This window comes from Argiope bruennichi, chromosome 1 (genome assembly GCF_947563725.1).
Source record: "Argiope bruennichi chromosome 1, qqArgBrue1.1, whole genome shotgun sequence".
Lineage (NCBI taxonomy): Eukaryota > Metazoa > Arthropoda > Arachnida > Araneae > Araneidae > Argiope > Argiope bruennichi.
The window spans coordinates 18,075,734-18,087,167 of record NC_079151.1 but is presented as its reverse complement, the minus strand read 5'-3'; positions in this window follow the sequence as shown (position 1 = coordinate 18,087,167).

Sequence of the window (11,434 nt, the reverse complement as noted above, 5' to 3'; positions counted from 1 at the left end):
GTTTTAATGGAAAAACACCAAACTGGAAATGGGTTTAAAAAATGGCCATAAGGATTACAGCGTTAAGTAAGATAATTAGAACTTCTGGGTGTTCCTTTTTCTTGTTCAGAGCCGTTGGTAATTTATTAAAAAAAACCAGCGTTTGTTTGCAGTGGAAGTAAGAGAAAATATTTGCTAAAAATATGTTGCTCAGTTTTGCTAAAATAATAAAGTTTGAACGATTTTCGATTACTTAGGAATTTAGTTTCTTTTTATTCGCTTTCTAAAGTTTTTTCTTTGTCTTCCTAAAGCTTTTAAATGTTCATCAGATGAATATTTCATTAAGTAAAAATAAATAAATATTTAAAAAAAACATCTGAGTAAGTTTATTATTTCATTTGTTGTTTACATTTTTTAGAAAACAAATATTTTTACCGTTTTTCTTTATTTTATAGATGAACAGAGATTGGATTGCCTACGATTTTTGAATTCTATTCAATTAAATAAATTTATGGTTTCAGTTAATATATTACTTTCAGTATTAAATATAGCACACATTTTTGAAATATTTATCATCTCGTGGTTATCTTAAGCGGAAAAGTAAAATATAAAAAATTTTCTTCTGTTTCTTATATATTTTCTTCTATTTTTTTCTAAACTGTTTTCTTTGAATTATTTACTTAAATTCTCATAATATAACATTTAATATCGAAAATGCGAGAGAAATAAAATGAAATGAAATTAATGATATTCAAAAATTTTAATCGCATACTTTATTTCTTGAAATAGAATGAAATTTTGCTGCACTGACTTGTTGCTTATGATTTCGAATATAACATTCTGTATACAGGGTAATTCTAGAATGGTGGCTGTGTTAAAAGATAATAGACTACAAATAGAAAAGCCTAAATTACTATAAAATATTACTTGGAACTCGCCTTATGAAAATGGTGAAGGTAATTTCTAGCTATTATCTATCCCATGTCATCTTGTAAACTCCATAACTAGAGTAATTTTGTATCTGTTTGAGCAGGTAAAAAATAACGTTGTAGGGAGATGATCGAATAGTAAATTGGGCATCCTCTCAGAAGGAGAAAAAGCGAAGTTCTTCATTTCTCCATAAATGCTTACTGTTGAGGAGAGAAAGATCATTCAAATTGGACAAATTGTTACCTCATCACAACGAACAATTTTTGTTTTGAAACTTCTTTGATAGTTGCAATTGCTTGGAATTCAACCTTTAACATCGACTTCTTTTTACCTTCAGTATGTGACACATTGATGGAAATCACCCATCAAACTATCTTTTTCTTTTATTAGAACACTCTCTCTTCACCATAATTGCATAAAAAGAAATATGAAAATAAAATATAAATAAATTGCATAAAAAGATGTAAATTTATTCGAAATTTTCAAGTCCAACAGGATTTTTTTTGCAAGATAGTCTTGTACATATAAATGCTTTCACTTTTAAGGTTTACTTTGTTTTGACTTATGTAAAAAAATTAAATTGTATTAAATAATTTTCTGATATTTAATATAATATGTAAAAATTCATCACATTTTAATACGATTTTATAATATATATGAAAAATAACATTGTCTAGCATATGAAGTAGACCAGAAAGTATTGAAATTACCAAAAAAATTCGAATTCGAACTTTGTCAAATCTCCACAATTCAAACCTAATTGAGTTCGAAAAAAAGAATTTTTGGAACTAATGTCTGTCTGTCACACTCCATCTATTCTCTGAACAAACAACCCAAATACACTTAGATCTTGATAGATGAAAATCGGTATGTGGTCTTAAGACTAAAATTGTAGATTTCTATAAAATATTGAACCAATTTATTCACATGAAGTCCGAATCACTTATACATATTCTCATATTCACCTATAGTATAGGTGAGCCTATATTCACCCATTCTCATATTCACCTGTAGTATGGGCATTCCGAGTGTAGATGAACGCAATAACTACAAAAATTTGCTGCACAGATTTAGTATCTAAAGGATTGATCTGTTCAAATTTTAAACGAAATAGCCAAATCCCTTAACCCAATCCCTTTCGCCTGACTATAAATGCAGTAACTTAAATGAAATTTGGTAATTGTTATTAAAATCGTAGTTCTGTGTCAGATTATGATTTTAATTCGTAAGTAGAAAGACATCCAAAATGCATTCTCAATTTTCTCCTCTATACTGTAAAATGCAAAGTAACTCTGGAAATAAAAATCTGAGCACTGGCGTGTATAGCCTTGCTCAAGATTTACAAATTTTTTTACACTTTTATTTAACAACAGTAATAACACCTTTCTTTATGAATATATGAGAAAGGTGATTATTGTGCAACTCCATGTCGGCATGTATGTAACCTAACTTTTTTTTTAGCAAACTGACATTTTGAACTAACTGCTACTAATTAACTGGCATGCAAAAACAACTAAATTGCTTTAAAAGGGAATTTTGATTGTTTCAGCAAGTCATACAATTCTCAGTAGCGCTGAAGAATATATGAAAACTCAAGAAATTTTAATAAAAATATAATACTGATTTTTTTTTTAATTCAAAGTACAGTAAAAGTATTTAAATTTTTCTGCAAATAACTATTGGAATGATTTTAAACTATAAGATACAAAAACAGTCACTGTTTTTTTTAATTCGCATAAATCAGTCTTAGTAATCAAAATTTAATTTAGCATTTTTCTTTATACATTGCTTAAATCATCAAATAATCATTTCTGAAGAAAATATAAACATAATGGCGACCTGTTTCTGTCCAAGAATGAATCAGTTCCATTGGTAAAGAAAAAATAACAAAAATAATTGCAAAAAGCATCACTAAACCGCCATTAGACGTGTTGAAATGTGCTCTAATGTATCATTTTCTGCTACATTTGGTCAGTGATATGTTCTCTGAGCGCGTAACAGCTACTTCGAGATGGTCACTTGAGATACCGACACGCCTTTCATAATGACGCTAAAAGACAGATATCGATGACATTGGTCAGATTTGTCGCCAGGATTCTTGCATTAACTGTCACTCAATTAATCATCTATTGAAAAGTTAATACACGAATAATGTTTGCATTACATCGCATATTGCATTAATTTAGGTTGATGAAATTGTATTGACTTGAAAAATGCATATATTGTATACTTACTGCAAATAAAATCTACCTTAAATGCACTCTTTGACCTTGCAATGATCCACTATAATGATAAACTTTGCTAATTGACTGTGTCAAGATCTCAGCATTCAGATATAAGTTCACTAAATGAGTCATTTTTATCTCTTTTAAAACTCAATATTTTATTCTAATAATAATCAAAACAAAGTTTATAGAATAACTCACATGAAATTACCATATATAAATGATTTTGAAACTGTGAACTACGTTGTCTACGTGAACTACTACATTTTCAACCTTTTTTTTTTTAAATTAAAGGCGTTAAGTTATGTGACTACTTTTAAGTTTATAATTATTATTATTATTTTAAAAAACGATACAAAATTATAATACTTTTATATTTTCGCTTAAAATAGATTGAAAAAAACTCCTATGAAACCAAATTATACCCATTAAGTGTCAAAATATTTTTAAATCTTGCAGATAACTTAATAAATAAATTTCCTACTTCTTCAATTAAAAAAAGAAACTCTCCTACCCATTGTTTAAATATTGGAATTCGGCTGATAAATAACTAGAAATTTTCCTTTTTGTTTTCGCTTTTCGAAGCATTAAAACTACTATAGAATATTCCAAAATGAACAGATTATTCTGTTCTTCAAGATCTGCAGGACACATTGATAAATTATTATATCAAATTTGAACAAAGAATTTGCATTAGATTTTAAATTGCGATGCTTTTGTAAAAAGAATCTAACAAAATTTAGAATTTGGTAAAAACGCATTGGAAGGTGTAGAATGGCTTTGAAACATGCATTATGCAAATATAAGAATCAGTTTCATTTCTCGAAGAATAAGCCTAGAAACGAAATCCAAACGGTTTTATGAAAAACACTGCTCAGAAATAAGACGGTATTATAATCGTCATTATAATCATAGTTACTTTTTTAATTTAAGCAATTAATCTTATGAACCTAGGATCTCCCATTCCACCTAGGATTTGCTCATAAACGAGCACAATAAAGAAAATCGCGCATAGAGCTTCCTTTTCAGTGATTAGGCTGAAAATTTGGGGCAGATTTAAAATTTTAATAACGAACTACATGCCACATCTCATTTACATAAATTCTAATGTTTTCGAGCTACATGCCACATCTCATTTACATAAATTCTAATGTTTTCGAGCTACATGCCACATCTCATTTACATAAATTCTAATGTTTTCGAGCTACATGCCACATCTCATTTACATAAATTCTTATGTTTTAGAGTCATTACATACTCCAATATTCATATCGACGGACTCTCAACCTTTCTACAGATTTTATACGGAAGTTGATACTGATCTTCTATTCTCTATATGCTTAATATAAAGAATCTCTGTTTGAATTTTTTAGTTATCGTGTGTACAGACATTGATGAGAACACAAACAACTTTCCACAGACGGATCATGACAAGAATCAGTTCAGAATAAAAATTCAATTGAAAAGACCACATATTTTTTTTTCTAGCCATACCTCTTTGGGATTTTCTACTATCATCTTTATAGTCCCAAAGACTGACAGGCATAATCTCAAAAAAATGTTTTCTATATTTTAAAATTTCAGACTTAGAAATTTTAAGATATAGAGTGTTTCAAAACCTCGAGCTCGAATTTTTGGACGATAACGAAACGTTTTCTTTGTGCACTTCATTTACGAAAAAGTAAATTGGAGATTTTTAGCATACAGAGAGGATTAATGCGAATTTATATTACCACAAATAAAACTACAAATATTTTAATAAAGAAAAGTTTTCAAAAATGAATGCCGAAATACAGTAAAAAATACAGGTACTTAAAATAATTGCCAACATTTTCCGTGTGCATTCAAAATGCCTTTCAAATGTAAAGTATCGGCTAAATTAAAATATTAAAAATAAAATTAATATTTGCTATATGCCAACAAAAAGAATTTCCGGAAGCCTTTTTAGAAATTATTATAGCTTTTTGCTCACAAAATTTGGTCGCGGTGACTTCGTGAAAAAATCTCGGCTTCGGGTCGCAGAACACCAAATTAGAGAGACGATTCCTAAGAAGATGCGCCTTATAAGAGGTTCTCGTGCCCACCAAATCCGTTGGTCCTAAATACCTTCCTATTGGTGTGACACGGAAGCTTGGAGAGGAGTAGCCTTCTCAGCTATTTGACCTATTCAAAACTACAAGGTCCATTCCAAAATATTACAGTGTTGCTTTAAAACGGGACTCTAATATAATTAGAATCATGTAATTTTTATTTATACATGAAACAAAACATGGATGAAAATCATCTCCGTCTTGCAACCGCACCGATCCTTTAAAATATATTTGCCCTTCAATTTGAAACTTTAAAGGAATTTGTTTCATACTGATAATAAAAGAGTAGAGGCATGTAAAGATCTCAGATACGACTCCATATCTTGATCCAATATAATAGTGCTCATGCTTGCAAGTCTAGGTAGTGACTGTTTAGATCAAATTTCTTATTCTGGCTTGCGTGCAATACTTACAAATAACTATTTTTGTAAGTGCTTATTATAACTGTAAAAATGCATGCTGAACAATTTAAATTAAATCTTCTGAAAATGCCTTGGACACATTTTCGTAAATTCCGGTCTTTAATGCAAAAAGTATTTTTAGCAGAAAAGTAAAATCGAAAATGAAGTACAGACAATCTTAAAGTACATCATCTCGATAGCTAATAAATGTGGGGCGAATGAAATGTGATCAAACAGGGACTCAAAATTCAGAACTACAAATGTTATAATGACAAATATAACAAAATGAGTAAATAAATGAAAGTAAAAATTATACAAATACAGGTTACTTACAATAATTTCCATTATTTATTCTTTCTTTCTAGTTATTTTCCATATCTATATATACCGTGATATGGATAAGCAAGTTTATCAAGATTATGTTGAATTGGAGTATATTCATGTGACTATAGAGTCAAATGACAAACAAAATCCCGTATGTCATTTAACACACGATTTCATGCTGTGTTATGTTTTTCTTTTTGTAAAATAATCGGCGGGCTTCAAATTTTAACAGGCAAGGCACATTTCGCGCATTGAAAGAGCAAAATTAGCTCTATGTCATCGATATGAAAATTTTGTATTCAAAACTCATTCAAGAAAAGAAAATATCCAAAAACATTTAATGAAAATGTAAAATATGATTCTTTGCAATACAGCAAGACGGCCATTTCTTGATTCCGTTCATCTTGTGACATCAATAAAGATAATCCGTCGGCCATTACAACAGCCCTCACCATTGTCACAGTGTCAATTAACCCACAGAATGTCATCCTCTGCTATTAATGGGCGTCGAGAAATATCGACAATCATTTCCTTTTTCTGTCTGGCGATCCAAATGTAAAAACTGTCACCCGATTCATTACTCGTTTGTTTCCTCCCTCTTTAGCACATAATGTAGTCGGAAGGGTATAAAAAAGGGCCGCCCGACATGTTGAAAGAAGAATAGCTTGGCATAAAACAAATGTCCTCCTCGGTTCATTTTTCACCGCGCCCTGTCAGTCGATGCTATTGCCTTTTGTGACTTCGTGCTCAAGAGGAAGATTTTTTGCCTCTTTTTGATGGTTTTGTAGGGTTACTGGAAGATGGATGTATCGTAACACATGAGAGGAGAGTTAATAAGTGGAGTTCAATTAACGGCATGTATAAATTGCATTCTAGTGTAAAATATATATATATATTTAATTTGTATTATTAAATCTTTTTTTTATTTAAAATTGGCAGTTTAAGAAAACTGCAAAGCATTGCAGTGCTGTCATAATTTTTTTAATCAAAATGAACAGCATTATGGGAACATTTATTTCATTCTTCCGTGATACGTATTAAATAAAAAATGTCCCAAAATTAACGCAAGATTTAAATTTGCCACCATTCGGGCAACAAAGTGTTGACCACCAAATAAAAAAAAACACTTTGACAGGTGATAGTAAAAGTTTAGGGTTAGTAAAAATGGAGAGTTACACGATAGAATAATATGTTTTCACTATTGAACAATGTTTCAAAAATAATGAAAGTCTGGCGTCCACAGTTAAAAAATTTGAGAACTGGCCCCCAAGATCTTGTGACTTAACACCACTGGATTTCGTTTTATGGGGTTATTTGAAGTCAAAGGTCAATGACAATAAGCCCACAAGCCAACGTGCATTGTAGGAGGAAATTCAACGCCGCAACAACGAAATTCAGCCACATTTATGCAAAATGGTAATGAAAAATTTTGACAAAACAGTGCGTGTGTATCAGCAATTCCATGGAAGCCATTTGCCCTATGTGTTATTCCATACATAATCCTATCCAGCATACTTTATGATTCATTAAAAAATATAGCAATTCAAAGGGGAAAAAACTGTGTTTTCTATTTAAATCAAATCTTGCGTTAACACATAGCTCTATCGTGTAACGCTGATGTTTTACTAACCCTTAACTCCCAGCTGTCGAAGGGTTTTTTTAATACAGTTGCCAACATTTTACTGCACGGAGGCTAATTTAAATCTTGCATTAATTTTGGAATACCCTTTACATTGTCAATCTAATTTCTGAATCTACTGCACATCTTGTAGTTGCAGTAGTATTAATAATGTGACATGACACAACAGGGCAAAGAATTTTGCAAACTGCTCAGTTACATTTGTTCAAAAGACTGGGAACCACCATACATTGACTTCATTGGGATTATTGACTCTTATCAAGCAGTATTAAGCTTCTGAATTTAGATACTTTTGTCTGCATGATGAAATTTGTTACATGCAGTCAAACAGTTAGTATGAAACAATTAAATTTGATAAGAGAAAAATTTTAAATGTAGAGCATTAACTAAAAGCGTAACATTTTATGTTATTAATATTTCCAATTTTTAAATATGACCTCAGGAATTTATTTCTCTATAATTCGTCAACGGATTCTGAGACGACCACATTTCGACGACTCCATCTCATTAAGGGGTGAGACGCGGAACGATGAATGCATTTCCGATATTCTCTTTGACCTTGGATTTCCCCTATTAGATACTAGTAAATGTAAACATCTCCTCCTTTCGTCTTTCTTTTCACCCCTATTTTGACGGTTTAAACCTATTCTAACGCATGCGCAAAAGCGCGGAAGTTTTTACAATCCCTTGCTGAACTATATCTGCTTTGTTGTTGTCCATATTACTTATCTGCGTATTCATCTCTAAGCAAAGACGCTGTTCTTAAATTTAACTGAAGGTAACTAATTAATGTGACCTTCAGTTAAGTTTAAGAATTTTTAAGAAAAGAAGAAAAACATGAAACTATACGATTTTTAACAACAACATGTGGGATTAAAAAAAGAAGAAAAATACATAATCGAAAAAATAGAAAAGATATAAAGGAATAAGATAAGATAAAAGATAAAAAGATATATAATCATTTTCATCGTGATCTCGAAAGAATATTTTGACGAGGATCAAATGCAATGATTAACCAGTTCCTCAAGTTTCTTGAAATAGGGATAAAGTATGGAAGCAAACTTTAACTCCCAAATTTCTTTCCAGACAAAACAAGGACATAACATGTAGGAAAATGAGCTGAATATGGAAAATTAAATAAAAAAAATAAAGTATGAATATGAATAAAGGAATTTAAACATAAAACAAAGATTTTGGAATTTTAAGCCATCTAGAATTTAAGGACTATTTAAAAGATAAATTTCATAAAATTCGTAAGATTTATTATTGATTTTACATTTTTTTTAATAAATTTTATAATATCATTTATTTAAAGCCAAGAAAAACGAAAAAAAAAAAATTCGCATTAACTTATGATGGAAATTAATAATTACTCATCAAAATCATCAATTAGTCAAGTTATCTTTTAATCACATTTTAAGTGAAAATATCGGAGCTTGCAAATATACAGAGCGATATATGGGATTTCCTAAAGATCCACAGTTCTAATGATGTATCTATATGAATTAATTTGATCCATCTTTCTATTTCATTTTTTAATCATCACGATCACATGAACGAACGGACAGACAGCCTATCCAGTGACGAGTTAATCGAAATATGTAAATTTAATGAAACTGACTGAATTTAATGAACTGAAAACAAATATCAAATTCCACACCTGTACCTCCTTGTAATTTTGGTATCTACTGTTTATAGAGAGACGGACACGCAAACAAAATGTGTTTTCACATTTAAATTTGAAACAAAAATGTGTCCTATTTGTATACTTGGTGCGCGAGAATATAAAAATGCTGTGTAAAATTTTACAATCATAATATTTTATGCAAGCTAACATTAAATAATTACAATTATGAACACTGAAATAAATTTAACAAATAATATTTCTAAAATAATGCTTTGTATTTTAAAAAATTGTGGAATATTTTTTTCAATTCACATAGGAAAAAAATAAACGTGATTGAAAACTTGGGTAAAAATAATAAGGCATTATTTTAGTTTTCGAGTATCTCCTTATAATGGTGTATTTGTATTCAGTCAGTAAAAATTTTAAAAATTAAATTGACGGAAAACGCAAGTATTAGGTAGTAATGACTAAATAAATATTATTTAATATTTACGTGGATAGGGTATTATCTCGGAACCCTGGTACTTACTACTTACAAATATTGTACGATTCATGTCATTACATGATTGCTGTATTCATGTAATGGAAGGAAATGTATTAAACTCTTGATATAACACTTACATTATTATATTTCATCTGGTTCTGTAATTCAAGATGAGCCAAGGAATCTTCGAACTTGAAGTACTCGAAGAAAGGGTTTATGAATGAATTGAAGGTTATTGCCACAGCAGGTGGTTGTGGCTGACACAGGTTCGCAGCTTCGTCTTTTGAAATAACTGAATGAATCTCTTTCTCGTTGTGGTCCTGCACATTTTCAATAATAGAAATTGGTGCATCCATTTTTTTAATTCTTTGGTTCGTAATTAATTGATGTATTGCATCCAATACAACGTTAGTTTAGTTGTTCCATTAGATAGGTATTAAACTTTAGAACAAAGGGCAAAAAGTAAATGCATGTGATCCAATCAGTCATCCAAAAGCTCTGAAAGTAGCACCATAAGAAAGTGCAGACAATAGCAAATGCCATTATATCCATTATTTAGGAAGGAAAAACGTATCTTTCCAATAAATAGCTGTTCTCAAAAGCACTCAAATTAAGAGACAACGCCTCAAGCTGATTCAAGCTTAAAAATAAAGAATTTAACAATGTTTTAAGTCCCGTTGTTTAAAAATGCTTTGTTTCTATGTGTTATAGTCAACAATATATTAATACTTCTATTGTTACTCTAAATAATAAAAGACATATTAAATAGTTCTATTTTTAAATATTGTTGGGATTCATGCTATTGCGGAATAATGAAAATGTATATTGTAATGTATTCATGCTTTTATTGTTGCTAGAATAATAGAAGACACATTAAATAATTCTATTTTTAAATATTGTTGTTACTGATACTATTGCAGAATAATGAAAATGTATTGTTTAAATTAAGAATTTAACATAAAATCAAAAATGAATTTAAATGTCAGCCCTAATGGAAAGGGAGGGGAGATATATGGAACGCATTTCGCATAGTGTTTAAGGATTATAATTTTAATGGATAAGTTTTGAATGAAGTGTGAAAATCCAATCGAAAAATTCCATATTTATAAGCATGAAGGAATTAAATTGAAACTTGCACTTAAATTGAACTTAAATCATGAAGAATTGTTGTGAATAATCTTTACTAAACTTCTGTAAACCCTAAATATTTTAACTTTAATAACTGATTCCAAATTCTTGAAGTAACTATCTGTTTTTAATAAATTAAGTAAATAAGTAGTAAGCGTTTAAAAATTCATAAAAAAATATTACATTTAAGTTATTTATGTATTTAATTCGTGATTTTATGCAATATGATATTTTTTTATTAAAGTGAGTGAAACATTTTTGAGAAATATATAATTACTAGCCACCTTTGGCGACCAGCCGGTTCGCCAATCTTAATGTTCGTAAAAATTTTAATAATTAAATATTTTATGCAATTCCTACTTTAATAGCTTCTTCATCAAAATATTTTAAAACTTCAAATTTTGATAGTCATATAATTCACTCATAATATTATAAACGCCTTCAGTCATAACGTAATATATATTTCTCTAATTTTCTGTTAGTTCCCGTAGAATTTATACTATAAATTAAAGTGGAAAGGATTAATCTGCAATTAATATAATAATATTTTTTACTGAAACAAAGTATTTTTTTTTGTAATATGATTACTGAACACAGAGTCCCTGAA